The following is a 16,661-nucleotide window of genomic DNA, read 5'->3' on the forward strand; positions in this document are numbered from 1 at the left end:
AAATGACTGAGCAGGCAGCTGTGATGTGCTGCATCCTTCCGCCCCACGCCTGCATTAGCACCCATGACCCTTACTGTGCTGTCCCCACACGCACTGCCGCAGCGAGCGATGGTGGCAGGAGCTGTCATCTTCATCTGGTCAAACCCAGCCCCAAGGCCACCCTGCGGGCAGCAGCTTTTGCTGGAAGGAGAAAGATTTGCCAGCAGCAGTTGCCCAGTGCTGCTGGTGAAATCCCCATATATTTTTGCTCAAGTTTTGTGGCTCCTGTTGCTTCAGAGCTGCCAGCTCACAGGTGTTTCTAATCATTCTCCAATTAATGAGAGTGAAAGGTGCTTAACATGCTGCTCATCATTAGCCAGGTCCCTGAACACCCATCACCTGCCTCCCGCGTGAGCTCTGCTCATCCCGTGCATGCAACTAAAGCAGACCCACCAGCCATGACTGCTCCTGGATGGAGACAACAGAAATAATGTCACAAATTGAAATTACACATCCTTCAGCTCTTCATGTGCTGTTTCTCCCCCAGCACATTTTCCTCTCGCTGACTCCAATTGATTTTGCTTCCAGGCAGGTTTCCTTGCTAGGCTTGTCTGTCCTCAGGCTTCTGCTGAGCACCCAGCATGACGTGGGGTCTGCTGCCCACATGAGCTTCACCTGCTTTGCCCCAAAAGTTCATTCCTGTGGCTTCTCCAGCCCTGGCTTCATGGTCAGTTCCTGGGGGAAGCTGATTTGGGATCTGACCCCCAGCACCTCACTCTGTGGCTCTGTGGGATGATGCTGGTGTTGCCCCTGCGGTCACTACAGACCCTTTGATCCCTTTGGGTCTCCAGGGGTTATTCTCAGGGCTTGCCCAGTTTTCTACCTTTCCTTCTTCACAGGCCGTGAAGCCAGGCAGGCCCATGCTTTAAGGGTTTTCCATATCCTTGTATGCAGAAATGGTAAAATCCCAGAAACCTGGGAACCTTTGGGACCAGCTAATGCCAATGCTAGCTAATGCCACACTGCCTGGGACCTGGCTCTCCCAGAAACCTCGGCAGTGGAGACTCCAGCTCCTCCCTGGTCATGACTGGGAAGATTTTTCCCAGTGCCTACCTTGAATTTCCGTGTGATAATTTAAGCCTGCTTCTCCTTGCATTATCCGGCTCAGGCAGATGAATCCTTTCCTCGTTGCAGGTATCATTTACATTCCTGCAGACTGCTGCTGCAGCCCCCTCCGCTCTCTTGTACTAATTAGGCAGTCCCATGTCTTGCTGGTTTTTCTTGGCAGTCATGTTTTCCAGGTCTCTGACATCCTTCTCTGGATCCTCTCCAACCAGCCCAAAGGTCAATGTCCAGACATAGCTGCCTTCTTCAGCCACTGCTTCCTGGTGCGGTGGAGAAAGGCAGAGCCATCTCCAGCATCTCTGAAGCCCTTCATCATGTCTGCCCCTTTTTTGCTGTTAGCCCCCTGCTCTGCTGTGATTTAGTAGAATGTCAGGTCCCTCCCCACAGAATTACTCACTTGCTTCTTACTCCCCATTTCTTGTTTATATGATGGCCTGGTCGTGCTGGGATGCTGCCGGTGGCGGGCTGTGCTGTGGTGTCCTGCCCCCCATGCCTGTTTATCTAATTTGTCAGTGAGGGTGGCATGAAGGGAGAGTTTGGGGTTAGGAATCTGCCTTCCAACATAATTCCCACTCTTCCTATCTTCCTCTTTTGTCTGTAAGTCCTATATCCTGTTATCTCACCTGCTGGCAGCTGCAGCCCAGGGACAGTTGTCTGAGCTGGGACCAGCACTCATTTTATAGCGGGGTTAGGCTGAATATGATCTGCAACTTGCTTCTGAGCTTCTTTTTATGAACCTGTATCAAAAGCCTTACAAACGTCAAGCTATACACACTGCGTTTCCTGTTCTTCTATCAAAGGAGAAAATCAGATAGGGTTTGCCCATGAGAAGTCAGCGCTGGTGGCTGCTCCCCTGCCTGCTGTCCTGCAGGGTCCTGGGGCTGCTTTGCTGCTTGCCCTGGTGTTTCCCAGGGGACTGAAGCTGCGCTGAGCACTCCGTGGTTTTATCTTCTTTTTAAAGAGCCACACAGCATTGCCCTTCTGCTGCCCCAGCCCCCCTGACTTTGGCTATACCCCTCCTGCTTTGGGGTCTCCTGCTGCCAGCTCTGCCTGCATCTGCAGAGAGGGCTGCCAGGCCTGGCCTGCCTGCACCGCTTGGCCTCTGCAAGCTCCCCAGCCCCATTCCCCATTCCTGGCAGAACTGTTGCTCTTTCATTGTACACCCTGGCTGATGCGCTGAGGCAGTGAATGCCCCTGGCACCACAGTATCCCTGTCAAGGGCTTCCCCTTCCCACCCCACAGCATCAGCCCTGGCTTCCCCTGTCCCCTTCCTCCCCACACACTTTTGCCCCACAAACTGCCTTTCTCACTGAATCCTTTTTCTTTTCCCTTTGGCCTTCTTGATTTTGCATTCCCATCTGATGCATTTATGTTCAAACCTGCCTGCCTGCTTCCCAGCTGCTCCCCAGCCACCTGGTCCAAGGCTTGTAGTTTGGAGAGAGCACAGGATGCTCTCCATCTTGCCACGGCCTTTGGCACAGCCTTTGGCATGGTCTCTACAGCCTCCTTGCAGCCAGGCTGGTGAGATGCATACGGCAGAAATGGCCAGTAACGGGGGGATGGAGAGGGCGGAACGCTTGGGGTGCACAGGGGCAGGACAAGACCCAGTGGGTTCAGGGAACTTAACATAAGGACTTTCCCCAGGAGGGTGGTCAGTCCCTCACCCAGGGCTCACCGAGCTTTTGGCTTTCTGTTTGTGAAGATACTTGAACCGTGCCTGAACAAAGCCCCAGGCTCCCTGGTCTCCCTTATTTCACCCCGCCTGCCCTCTGCATCCGCACCCTAGAGGTCAGAAGCAAAGCAAGAGTCTTTCTCTTCTACTCCCCTCTTCCCCTAAAAATGTCACTTTCAATGCCTTGGGAGTGTTTTCTGGTCAGTCTGCCCCTGCTGTCCTGATTCCACACCAGCCACTTGGGTAGGGACATATTCTCCGGCGCCACGATGTCCCGGGCTTTGGGTGAGCCTCTCAATGACTCACTGAAAGCCCCTCGGCGGGCAGTGCAGCCACGGCAGCAGGATGGCAGCCAGGTTCTCCCTGGATTGCAAACCAAATGTATCCAGCCTTAATATACAAAGCAACACATTCCTCCTTAATCCCCTGCCTGTCTTTCCAGAACAAGCTGCATCCTTCCATATTAATATTCCAGTCATGTGGCTGAGCCCACCAAGCCTTTGTTATGCCAATTAAATCATAATCTTGATCACGCATTAAGACTTCCAGCTCCTTTTGTTTATCCCTCCTGAGCACCCTGTTGGGGCTGGTGTGTGGTGGGCTGACCCCTGTCCTCCTCTGTGCCCAAGGGCTGCACTGGAAATGCCACCTCCCAGGTCACCTGCGGCTCCTTTGAGCTGCAGACATGGGGCTGCAAACCCATCCATGCACCAGAGCCAGCGCTGGCCCAGTCTTGGGGGAGAAGGGCAAGCGCTGGGGCTGGGGAGGCCGGTACCCCTTCTCCTCCCACCCCTGGCGCCAGGAGGTGGTGTGAGGGTGGCCAGGGAGGAAAGCAGAAGGAGGGTGAGCAGCGAGCACCCAAGCTGGGCTCTGACAGCATCTGGCTCCGTGAAGCAGCCCCCAGTGCTGCTGGAGGCAGCTGTCGGGCAGGGGGACGCTGCCTGGGGACCAACTGTCCACACACAGGCGTCATGGCAAGGGGCCAGCGGGAGGGACGGGACCCCCCCGGGCCCCTTTGTGTTGGCTGCAGAGTCAGTGATGGTGCAAGAAAGGGCTCTGTGTGTGTGTGTGTGTGTGTGCATGTGCATATATGTGTGTGACAGGAGCGTCCATCTCAGTCTGCAGCAGACTCCCAGCACATCGGAGGCAGGAAAAGCCAGGTTTGGGTTATTCCAGCTGCAAGAGCATTTTAAGTATCTGGTGGTGTAAATCCAAGCTCTAGACACACTTTCCTGGGGTGTGAGCCCTCTCCTGGAGCTTCGTGCTTCATCATCAACACCGGCTTGGAAAAATGAGGCCCCCCCCGCCAGCCCTGCCTGGAGCGGCCCCGTGCAGTGGGATGCTCCCTGCCCGTGCCATGCTAGTGCATCCTGTGGATTTAAGGCAGGACCCTGCTCAGAGCAGCCAAATCGTGATTATCCAGAGGCAAGCCGTCTCATAGCAGAGCCCAGGGAAAACAATAGTGTGAAGGAAAATTAGCTCATTAAACATCCATCTATGCAAATGTGAGGAGCACTCCTGTCCTCCCACTGCATCCCAGGTGCCAGGCGAGGAACAGCAGGGGACGTGTTTGCTGGGTTCCCTGGTACGCCTGGCACCCATGCAGGCATGGGACATCCCCAGGCTGGCAGTGGTTGAGCAGAGCAGCTTTGGGAGCTGCTCAGCTGGACCAGCCCAGGGCAAAGGATGGGGCTCAGCTGTAGGCACAGCGGGGCCGAGCAGGATGTGCCAACCGGCCCTGCCAGCCCCCCGGGCACGGGCAGCGCCTTCCCACCGTGTGTTGCTCCCCCACTGCCAACACCTTCCTTTTGTCGCAGCACCTGGCAGAGACGCAGGAAGCGGCTGGGGCACGCTGGCCTGCTGGGAGAGGAGCCTGGTCCCCCGCGCACCACCCCAGGCCGTGCCCTTTCCACAACTTTCCAGGGAGTTTCTTTTTCCCCGTGGTGCCAGGGGACACTGGCTGGGTGTGAGCCAGTGGGGTGGCGTGGCGGCAGGGGACCAACAGCATCCAGGGCTGCAGGAGTGGAGGCAGAGCTGGGCTTTTTGCTGTGAAGGGGACAACAGGCAGATGCTGGGACAAAAGAGGCTCAGGCCGGGGCTGGAGACCTCAAAAATTCCCCGAGTCACCCACGATCCTCTGAGCCAGGGTCTCTGCTGAAGACAAGCAGGGAAGAAAATAATAAGGGAATTTTTTAAGGTCTCCTATTTTAGGGCAGCAATGCTGTGTTAGAGCCAAATGCAATGTGATGGGGAAGTTTCATCACTGAAAGCAAAACTCATTTTCATTTTCCTCAATGCAATGAAATAATTTTCTCCTTTTGGAAATGTCATAGCAATTCTTAGGGAATTAAAGCAATATGATTCCTTATCATTTTGTTACAAAGCCTGGTAAACCAGCACAATTATTTAGTGGAAATTAATGGCACTGAATATTTCCCATTCTCCACGTGGGCAGAGGGTTGGGCTGTAACTGCCCCGCTGCACGTCTCTCGCCTGCCTAAATGCTGCCTTTCAAGCAGCTACCTGTCCCCACTGCCGGGCGAGGGGCTGGTTTGGTGCCTGCAGTCACTGATGCCCTGCCTGGTGTGGGACCTGACAGGTGCTGCTGCAGGCAGCACCCTGGAATGGCACCCCTCGGCTCCCTGGCACGACGTAGCCCCAGCAGGTGCATGGCATGACCCTGGGGCATCATCTGTGTTACTGATGGGGAAACTGAGCCAGGCAGCAGCCGGCCTGTTACCTCCTGCCCGGTGTGCCTGCCAAAGGGACCGAGGCTGCCGGCAGCTTCTCCCTCCCGCTGCCAGATGGCTTGGAGGAACGAGCACACCCCAGCCCCGTCCCGATGCCCTGTGCTGGGAGCGCATGGGCACGGCCGCACTGAGGGCACGGCCGTGCCAAGGGCTCATTTAGCACCAGCTGCTGAAGAGAACAAACCCCAGAGCCACGAGGGTGCCAGCACTGGTTCATTACCGGCCCGGTGCTGGCATGAAGGGTGGGCCTCACTCACCCCGTTTTGTCCGTCCTCCCTGACTTCTTATGGCAGACAGTGATGTGGTGCTGCCAGTGGCAGCACCATCCTGGAGGAGGGAGGGCAGCACAACAGGATTTATTTGGGCCCAAAGCAGATAAGTTGCAGGGGAGGAGGAAAACAGGGACAGGGCAAGGCAAAAACAAACAGGAGAAACTTCAGACACATTTTTGTGGCAAAAGTGCAGGTTACCGGCAAGACTGGTCAGGCAGGTGGAAAGGAATAGGGGCATGAGGACCCAGCAAGGTTCTGGCAAGGGCAAACTCTGGGGGAGCATAAGGGGTGGGTCCAAGTGTGCTTTGAGGAGCCCCCAGTGCCCTTTCAGGCTGAGGGACCCTGAAAGAGGACCCAAACCTCAGCCCAAGGTTGCAGCACATGCAGAACACGGTGGGACACCATGCAGGGAGGCAGCTGCTCTCCCCTGTGTCTCTGCAGTGTCCCCAGCCATCACCCTGCCCCACTGCTTGCTAAAGGTGACCCCATGCTCCCTGTCCCACTGATCCTGGTTGGTCCTGGCTTCTGCGGCTGTGCAGGAGGGGGCTGCTGTGTGGCACACAGTGAGCCAAAACTGCCCTTCTCCCAGACACTGATGGCTTTTATAGCCAGCGTCTGGCTGTGGCCTGGGGCTCGTGCTGCCACGAGGGTAGCCGTGCTGGTGCATCTCAGCAGCTTGCAGCCACTGCTGCCGCTGCACCATCCCTGTCAGCACCATCCCCATTTGAACCGGTCCCGTGCGCACCATCCCCATGAGCACATCCCCGTGTGCGCCGTCCCTGTCAGCACCGTCCCCTAGGTGCACCATCCTTGTGTGGCCATGGTCGATGGCAGCTCAGAGGTGGCCATCTGCTGTGGCAGTTTTATTGCCACCTGAGCTGCCCTTAGGAGCCCTGGGCCGTAGGAAGCGTGTGGTTGGCCTGGCAGTACCTCTGCTCTCTGCTCTGGCGCCCCAGGAAGCCCTTGGTTTGTAGCACAAAGGGCCAGGCTGGGCCACTGGCACAACGGTCTCCTTGCCACCTGTGATCCCTGGAGGGGAGATAGCCATAAAGACCTGAGTTGGGAGCAGCAACATCTGCATTGGGTGGCAATGGTTCCAGCCTGGACCAACCCCTCTGAGATGTCCTCTGCGCCGACACCAGTGTGGTGCCCTCGTTCCTACTGCCACGAAACACTGCTCAGGTCAATGCTGCCTCCCCCATTCATAAAACCACAGTTTGGGGTTCACAGCTGCAAATATTGAAGGTGAACATCCTAAAAATGCTTCAGTGAAAGTGAATCTGTGCCCAGGGGTGCCCGGCAGCAGCAGTGTGCCCCCCCAGTATGGGGCCTCATCCTGCGGTGGGTCCCGGCTGGGGTGTCCCCACTCCCACGGCCTCTCTGGCCTGGTGTGGGAGCAGTGCAGGGCAGAGGTGGCTGCACAGCCCTTGCGGAGTTGCTCGCTCTCCTAATCAGAGGCAGGAATTAGGGTGCTTCTCTCCAGCCTGTGCCGTGGGAGGCTGGAGCTGGGGCTGCTGCTGGCAGGCAGTGCAGGCAGAGGCAGCTCACGGCCTCTCGTGTTGCCTGCCCCTTTCACTCCTCCATGCCCAGGCATTCTGCTGGCACACGGGGAGGACAGGACTGTGGTGCTGCCGGCAGTGCCCAGCATGGCACGGCTACTGGTGCTGAGCTGCCTGTGCTGCCTGCCCCGCTGCCCGCCCCGCTGCCAGCCTGTGCCTGACCCCCAGCATTTCCAGGGGAGGTTTTGCTCCATCTGGGTCAAATAAAAACCCGCCAAGTCCAAGGCAGGAGAAGCCTGCCTGCCTGCCAGCAGGACTGGGACTCTTCTTCCTCCCTGCCGTGGGCAGGCTGATGCTGCCCATGGCCTTTGTCTTGGCACTGGCTGCCGGCTGCAGAACTGGGATGGGGACGGGCAGCTTCAGCAAACCCTGTCTGCAGAGGCAGCCAGGGCGTCCCTGCCCACCATGCAGTGAGGGGGGGGTCAGCTCCCCGGGAGACCCTGCACCTACCAGTTGTCACCCCCAGTGGCAGCCTGGCACATCCCCTCTGGTCCCCCGCCGCCGTCCCCACCACAGAGCGCCCCACGCGCCGCAGCATGGCAGCCCCCCGCTCCGCCTCCCCTCTCATGGCAATCAATGGCCATAAATACTGCCTAGCATCTGAAAGGCTAAGCAACTTCTTAGGAAGTGAATTACTACTTAATTACACAAAATTATGAAGAAATCTATTTTTGGAGTGATAGTGGGTCTGGTCTGACGTGAATTCCTAACAACATGACATTATTCTCCGTAGGAAAGGGAGCTGCTGCCCTGCTGTGGTTTGGGCCGGTGCTGGGACACAGTTCAGCACAGTTTTGCTGCAACAAGTTCCTGCAGAATAAAGACAGGGCCGTGGGGTGCAAACAGCCATGCCGGGGTGTCCCCAGTCTCACCAGGAACACGCAGAGGATGGATGTGCATGATGGCTCTGGACCCTGTAATTATTGTTCACCAGGTATCGCTGCTGTGGATGTGAAATTTAAGGCAGAAAAGCTCTAGTATTCCCAAGAGAAAAAGGCTGCTGGCAGACAATGTGTATTCGCAGCCCAGAAAGCCAACCATATCTTGGGCTGCGTCACAGGCAGCGCGGGCAGCAGGGTGATGGAGGTGATCCTGCCCCCTGCTCCGCCCTGCTGAGACCCCCCCCGCAGCGCTGCGTCCAGCTCTGGGGTCCCCAGTGCAAGACAGACATGGACGTGTTGGACCAGGTCCAGAGGAGGGCCACAAAGATGATCAGAGGGATGGAGCACCTCTCCTATGAGTAAAGGCTGAGTGTCGGGGTTGTTTAGACCGGAGGAGAGAAGGCTCTGGGGACACCGTATTGTGGCTTTTCAATACTTAAAGGCGGCTTATAAGAAAGATGGGGAAAAACTTTTCAGTAGGCCCTGTGGCGATGGGGCAAGGGGTAATGGTTTTAAACTAAAAGAGGGAAGATTCAGGCTAGATATAAGGAAGACATTTTTTACAACGCGGGTGATAAAACCCTGGCCCAGGTTGCCCAGAGAGGTGGGAGGTGCCCCAACCCTGGAAACATCCCAGGTCAGGCTGGACGGGGCTCTGAGCGACCTGATCTAGTTGAGGATGTCCCTGCTCACTGCAGGGGGTGGACTAGGTGGCCTCCAAAGGTCCCTTCCAACCCAAGCTGTTCTGTCATTCTTTGACTCTATAAGCACCGTCAGTAGGTAGGGACGGAGCAGGCGCTGTCCCTCATGGAGAGCAAAGCCAAGGGATGAAACCCAGCCCATCCTGCCCAAGGACACCGCGCTTCTGGTCGCGGAAACTGCTCTGTGCCTCTGATTTCCCCCTCCCAGCAAGGTGCTCAGCTTTCCCCTGTGTTTTTTTTTTAATTAAATCTCCCTTGTCGCTATTCCAGCTCATCCCTTTTGCTCTCTGTCCCAGGGAGGTGTCCCGTGGACCAAGCAGGGTCCATCTCCACGTGGGTGACCCAGCAGTCGGGGGACCCTGCAAAATCTGGAGGGATGTGTGCGGTGCTGCACAGAAACTCTGGGTCTGGGGCGGCTCAGGAGCTGGAGGAGTACCTGGCACCTATTCCAGCCACCATCCTTCTCCCTGCCCAGCTGCTGCCACCAGAAAAAAAGGAGCTTCCCTTGGTGTGGAGTTATCTGGGGTTTATTAACCATGACCATGGTGAACAGGGGCCTAGACACATTGTTTTGGCTGTCCCAGGCAATGCCACTGGTCACAGGCAGCAGGAGCAGGGCTCTGCCTGCTGCGAGAGGCAGGTGATAGAGCTCACATGGGACTCTGCCCAAAAAGGTGCTCCTGATGCAATTGGGAGCTTCAAACAAGACAGTTTTCAAGCTGTGCATAGAAATGAAGGTAGCGGCGGGTGATGGCAGAAGCCAGGGGCTGCAGCAGTGGCAGCGGGGGCTGCAGTGCCCTTGTGTCCTCCGGCCTCGGCAGTTGCCGTATGCAGTGCAGGGATTTTCCCAGGGGGTGGCTGGCATGGCCAGTATCTGCTCCCGCTCATGTGGGCTCATCTTTTTCCACGAATGCCCAGGCAGGGGCTTGGGCAGCTGCCGGGCCCACCGCTGTCCCTGCCAGCCCCTCCCACTGTCACTCTGACCACAGCACCAGCACCAGCGCTGGCCCTGGGCAGATGCTGGGGCTCCTGGGCAGTGCCCCACCATGGCGTGGGGCTCTGAGGGCTCAGGCTTATGGGGTGATGAGGTTCTTTGGGCTGGACAGAGCATCAGGAGATGCTTAGTCCCCGCTCCTGCACAAAGCAAGATCATCCATGGGGTTGGAGCAGGCTGTACGTCCTCCAGGATGGCACCTGTGTGACTGCAGGCGTGTCCTCAAAGGAACAAATACTCACACTAGAGGTTTTGGAGTAACTCTGCCTGGGATCACGGGGCTCACCAGGCTTGGCACAGGCCACACAGGCAGCAGGCCGATGGTTGCTGTACACCAAACAGGCAGCCATGCTGGGACCAGGCTGCTCCCTGCTCCCCCGGCACATGCTGCTGCTCCGTCCTGCCAGGCACACCCAGGGCTGTGCCCATGCTCCCTGGGAGCTCCAGCCTGAACCACGCTGGGGCCGTGCCCAGCAGCCTGTCCCGTGGCGCCCCAGCCCCGCTCCTCTGCCTAGCCCCCCCCAGGGCCCCAAATGCCCCATCTCCTTCCCGCAGCCAGCACCCCCACCAGTAACTCCTTCAGAACAGTCTCATTGCCATTTAAACCTGGCAGCGCCAGGCAGATTTATTACCAGGGTTTATTTTCCCTGTGCGTAGCCCTGCTGCTGGTCGTGACTCAGTGCTGGTGCATGATCCACCAGCGCGGTACCACGTTAGAGCTGCCAATGGGGTGGGCTGTGCCTGCAGTGGCCGGGGGATGGGGGACCATGGCCCCCTGTGCCCGGTGACACTCGTGGCACCCTGTGGTACTGCCTTCAATACGTCTCCAGCATGGACCCCATTCTGAGCAGTAAGCCAGAAGGAAGCATCCTTATGAACCAGTCCTCAAATCCTGTTCATCCCACTGCGTTGTTATGGGGCCACAAAAAGCCACCTGCCCAGAGAGCTGTTTCCCCCACCCTCAGTTCCCCACTGGTACAAATTATAGTCGTTACGAGCAAAAGGCTGGAGGGAGCAAAATGCATGTCCTGCCCCATCCCGCCCGTGCCAGGGAAGGGACCCGGGTGCCAAAGCTGAGGGCAGGAGCATCAACCCCCCCGAACAGCTGCTGCCAGCACGCCAGCCGGGAGCTGGAAATGAGCTGCAGGAGCCATCAGCGGGCATGTGAACACATTCCGGGCTCCCCAAATGCAGTGAATCCTGCCCGCTGACAGCTCCCGGCTGGACACAGCCTGCAGCGCCATGGCCCGACCTGCTCCAGGGCGAGGCTGGCAGCCGGCAGCACAGCAGGTGGGACCCCACCAGCCCCGGGGTGCGCAGTGGCTCTGCTGAAAGCCCCTTCTCAAAGGCAGACAGCATTTTCCCAGCTGTCAGCTGGAGGACCCAGCCCTATGCCTTTGGGGAGGGGACCCCAGCCGGACTCCAGTGACAGAGGAGATGGGTCAAAATAAAAGCAGGGGACAGAAACCCCAACAGATGCTGCACGGGACGCTGGGGAGCAATGGGGAGGTCTCAGCATCCTGTGCCGACTCTTGCCAACCAGGTGGCTCCTGGAAGAGACGACCTCTCTTGGAAGTAGGGGGATGATGCTGCCCCGAAGCACCCATGGCAGTGTGGCTGGTGTCTGACAGGAAGGGTTTCTGCACCGCGCGATGCATGGTGCCTGGCCTGCAACAACCCAACCGCTCCCAGGCTCTTGCAAGGTGCCAGGAGCTGCTCCAGGTGCTCCGGGATGGCCAGACCAGAGCTCGGGATCATGGGGCACATCCTGAGCAAGGAGGGACGCTGGGAAAGAGGAGGTTGGTGGGGCAGCACCCCTGCTCCGCCCTCTCCCCCCACCCAGGATCCCCCTGACCTTCAGCAGGAGCCCTTGGGGCTCCTGCGTCGCCTGCCATCTTCAACATCCTCCCACCTCTGACCGTCGCTGCCATTAAAACAAATTGACAAAATAAAACTAATTTAGACCGTAACTACATTTTCTTAATCTGAAAGGAAGAGTCCTGCAGTCAATAAGCAGCAGAGTCCCCAAGGGCTCTTGCTGCTGAGGAAGAAACGAGCCATCGCAATGCTAACAAGTATATTAGCTAATGAAAACAGTATTTAAAATAATCACAATATTTCTTTATTTGCATGTAAAGATGACATAATAAAAGATAATTAGCAGCATGTGAAGCAGTTCTACTACTCAATTTTCTCAGTTTAGCTAATTAATTATCTTAGTAAAATGCATCATTATGGCTAATTTTAGAAAATCTAGCAGCTGCAAGGTCATAGTGGGAACAATTTCAATTTGTAATTGGAAGAAACATGAAAGTGAGTCAGATAATCTTTTATTAGATAATAATAATAATGAATCACACGGGCACATATATTAAGTACTTTAAGAGGCAGAAAATGCACTGAATCATTTAATAATGTCATCAAATGTGCTTCTATCACGGGCTGTTGGAGGAGTGTGGGGGCAGTCGGCACTCATCCCTGCCTGACAGGCCCTGTGTCCCAGAGCTGGCGCCGGGAAGCCTCTGTTGGGAAGTGGGAGCTGCAATGCTGCAGAGGGGCTGCTCTGGGCTCCCCCGGCCCCCAGGCCCCTGCCTGCAGCGCCCCAGGGCCTGGGCAGGGCCGTGGCCAGGCAGGGGTGCCGAAGCGGAGCACCCTCCCACCGGGCTGGCCGTGGGGGCTGCCCTGGGCCCCTCTGCCTTGCTGTCGGCAGAGCACCCCCAGGGCTTGCTGCAGCCCTCGTGCAGGGGGCCGGGGCGGTGGGGCACCCCAGCATGGAGGGGGGGAAGTTCGTGTGCCGATGGAAATGGCTCCTAGTGGGGATGCTGGAGGGGGCACGGTTGGCCTGTGCTGGGGGAGCCAAAGCCCAGTATGCGGCTGGGGCTGAGACAAGATGGGGAGGGAGCACGGGCCACCCTGTGCCTGTGCCCATCAGACCCATGTGGTGGCCCAATACCTCCAGCCCCTCTGGGACACCCCTGCTGCTGCTGAGGCTCTGCCTGGCAGGGGGGAGCAGTTTTACCACCCAAAAGCAGCCTGTTTGCCCTGGAGCTGGCAAAGGTGGTGGTGCTGATGCACCATGGCTCATCCCGTCCCACCAACACCGTCTCTGGGGGCAGCCCGGCAAGCTTTTCCTTCCACCCCTGGGATGAATTGGCCCATCTCTGCCTTTCCCAGTAAAACCTTTGTAAGAAAACCTGGTGTGAGCCCCAGAGCTGTGGTGCATCACCTCTTCCCATCACACCCCCGTCTGGGTTAAAGGCAGAGCTGAGCCCTGGTGTGCAGTGCAGGTGTTTTTGACTTAGTGCATATACTGAAGCAGAAAATATCACTGCTCTCGCAGGAAGCAGAGAGCAGGTTTAAACCTCGCGTGTGCCCAGCTGAGCCTCCAGACAGCTCCCCTCGGCCACTGCCATGCCCCGGCTACTGCCCATAGCTTCTGGAGCAGCACTGGGAATGAGGAGTTTTCCCCAAAGCAGCATGTAAAGCCACGCCATCACCCCAGCTGAAAGCCATGGCTGAGACCCCTGGGGATGCTCCTGTTGCCACAGCAACACGCTACCCTCCTCCATGATGCTGATGATGGGGCCTGTTGTCACGGCGATGATCAAACCCACAGCCCTGGGATGCCCTGCCAGTGTGCCCGTGGACACCCCAGTGTCACTGCCACAACCCAGGGACAACCCAGCAGCACTGGTGGGGCCCAGGGACACTCTGGTGGCACCAGCATCGTCCAGGAATGCTCTGGCAGCGCCAGCATAGCCCAGGGACAACCCTGGCAGCTGCACTGCCTGGGGGACACTCCATTGGCACCCACCACCAAAGCAGGTGCACTGGAGGACGCCTGCAGCCACGGCTCAGCCCAGCTCCACCTTCAGCCTCTTACCCTCTCTCCTGACAGATGCGTGTTCACTGCCAGCAGCCAGATAATATTTTCTTGGCTTAAAGCAGTAACTAAATTACATTTCAACCTGGAAAATTATTTGTAATGCAATTTGGCTCCACTTGTGGTCAGAACTAGCCATGCTGCGGTGAGAAAAATGGGTGTATTGGGCATCAGCATGCGGTGTTTCTCCTGCTTTTGCTCAGCGAGTTTATAGGAATTGAGCTGATGAAGAGGATAGTGGAGGGCGCTGGGGACAAGACATCTCTTGTGCACCCCATGGCAAAGCTCCTGGGCCCCTCCACTCACCTGGGCTGGGCAGGACACAGGGTGTGGGACGGCTGCAGGGTGCTGCTGGCTGCTGCACGCCCCACAGAGCAGCTCCCCTCAATTAGCAGTGAGTTAGAAATTAATTCTAATTTCCATGCATGGTGGAGGGCAAGACTGACTGTCCCTGTGCTGCTCTGCACTGCAGCCACTTCTGCCTCCATCCCTGGATTTGTTACTCTTGTTTTTACAGCAATTGCTTGCGTGGCGTCTCCAAAATGATGCCCTGGCACACTACAGCAGTTTCATGACTCTGTTTACTGCCTTGGCATCAAATACCTTCAGTGCATGGGAGGTGCTTTAGTGAAAAAATGGCCACCCAAAGACTGCTTTGTGCTGCTCCCAGCCGGGCTTGTGGCTCGCAGAAGCCGGAGGAGCTACCTGAGTTGCCTTTCAGCTCCTGGGTTTGCTTGAAGCTGAAGTCTGGTCACCACCATACACCCACAGAGCCTCCCCCCCCTCCCCGCTGCATACAAAACATCTCCCGTTTCCACAGGCTCTGCTGATGAAAAGGCACGTTCAACCCCAGGCTCTTAAGTGAGCTTTCCAGCCTCCCACAACAGGTCAGCAGTGGCTGATCCCTCCCCAACACCCCTCCTGCGAAGGGCCCTGGGCTGGCAGGGTGCCCTCAGCCCCCCAGCCAGCCCCTGTTCCTGCCAGGAGCTCCCCCGGGGTACCCCGAGCCACCCACCCGGGCTGCTGTGCAGGATGGAGCTGAGGACCAGCGGTGCCATCCCACTCCCGGGGCCGGCGTGTTGCAGACCTGCAGGCAGCTCCCAGCAGGAGGGGTCGGAGGCTGCTGTAACTCAGGGTCAGGCTCTGAAGCCATGGGCATCCCAGCACTCACTGGCACAGCTCAGGGTGGGGAGATGCATCTAATGCCCAGCCCAAGGCTATCAGCAGGTTTATCAGTGAAACTGGGGGAAAAAGCGGGGGGCTGGCAGTAACTTGCGGTGACAAGCACTGGTGCAGGGTGAGTCTGTGGCGCCCCAGGTGGAGCATGTCGCAGGAGGGGTGCAGGCTGTTGCCACCAGACTACTTGCCCTGCAGCACAGCCAAGCACAAGGTCATTTACAGGGACTTGAATAAAGATCTTGTCCACCTTGGGCTAAAAACCTGTGCTATGAGAACCGCAGCAAAGGGAGGGATTTTTGAGGAGCAGGTGTCAACTGAAGAGCAGTTCCCTGCATGGCGGAAGCATGGCCAGAAATGGTGCTCTGCAAAATGACAGTTGGGGAACAGCCACCAAAAAAGCGATGGGAAGAAGCCTGTAGTGAGAAGCCCGCAGCAGCAGGCAGGATGCACGGCAAGAATGGCCAGGGTGTCCCAGCCCTCTGGGAGAGAGATGGATCGCTTTGCCCAGCGCCTTTTGCTTCCATTGTAGGGAGGGAGAAAGCATCAGGCCTCCAAAACCAACCCCAGATAAGCCCTCTCTGCTACTGGCCCTGTGCTTTGGGACTGCAGAGAAAGATATTTAACTATCACTCTTTTCTATGATTCTTCAGTGTGGGACCTGCCCTAACCTTCCCTGGAAGCAACACGGTGAGGAGCTTCGGCAGGTGGCCCAGGGCAGGGAGCACCTGCTGAAGTTGTCAGAGAGGGATACAGCAGGAAAACCAACACTCACATTGCCCTGTTTGAGGTTTGTGGGGTGGCCAGCCCAGTGGTTTTGTTCCAGCTATCAGCAAGTCACCACGAGGACAGCTCACGGAAGGGTAACATCCTGACGGCAGCATCTCATGTTATGAGCTGCTGTGGAGGGCTGCGGGGGGCGCAGGGTGGCTACCAGGTAACCACCACCTGCTGCCTCAGCGGTAACGCACCAAGACGCACAGACAGGCTCCTGCCAGGCCAAACACCAGCCCTGGCCCAGGGAACCCACTGCAAGAGTCAGCAAGAGCTTGTCACCTCCCTGGGAAGCTGAGATGGTCTGTGGGTGGTTTGGCTCGCTGGTCTGACACTGGAGGGGCACTGACAACCCCCACCCTCTGCCAGGCGCTTCCTGAAGCTTCCCCAGTTCTCCAGAGCTCTCCGGGTGCATCACCTTCGCAGGGCACGGGACTCTCCTGCACTCATGCCCAGCTCTCCTCCTAACCTGAAACACTGAGAAGTCAAGTTCTTTATACCCTCAGTCTGCACAGAGGTAAGAGACGTCTCTAGCACTCGGAGGACTCTACGCTGCATTTTAGCTGCCAGCTGTAACACAGCAGCCTTCCCAGTCCTGCTTGCAGGGTGTCAGCAGAGCTGCCCGCATGGGAGGGGACCCACGCCCGACAGAAGCGGCAGCACCGAGCAACTGGAGAACATTTGCATTGCAGGAGCATCGGGTCTCCCTTTAGAAGCTGTGTTTCCATGTCTTCATTCCCCAGACCACCGAGATGCAATGTGATTTCCTTAAATACAAGCCCGTGCGCTGTTACCATAGCTGCTGCGGCGCAGAGCACGCACAATTTTACTACATCTGTCTGCTATTTCCCTGGGAAACATCTCCTTCGGCTGATGATTTCAACCAGAGGCATTG

This window comes from Phalacrocorax carbo, chromosome 14, assembly GCF_963921805.1.
Source record: "Phalacrocorax carbo chromosome 14, bPhaCar2.1, whole genome shotgun sequence".
In the NCBI taxonomy this organism is placed as follows: Eukaryota; Metazoa; Chordata; class Aves; order Suliformes; family Phalacrocoracidae; genus Phalacrocorax; species Phalacrocorax carbo.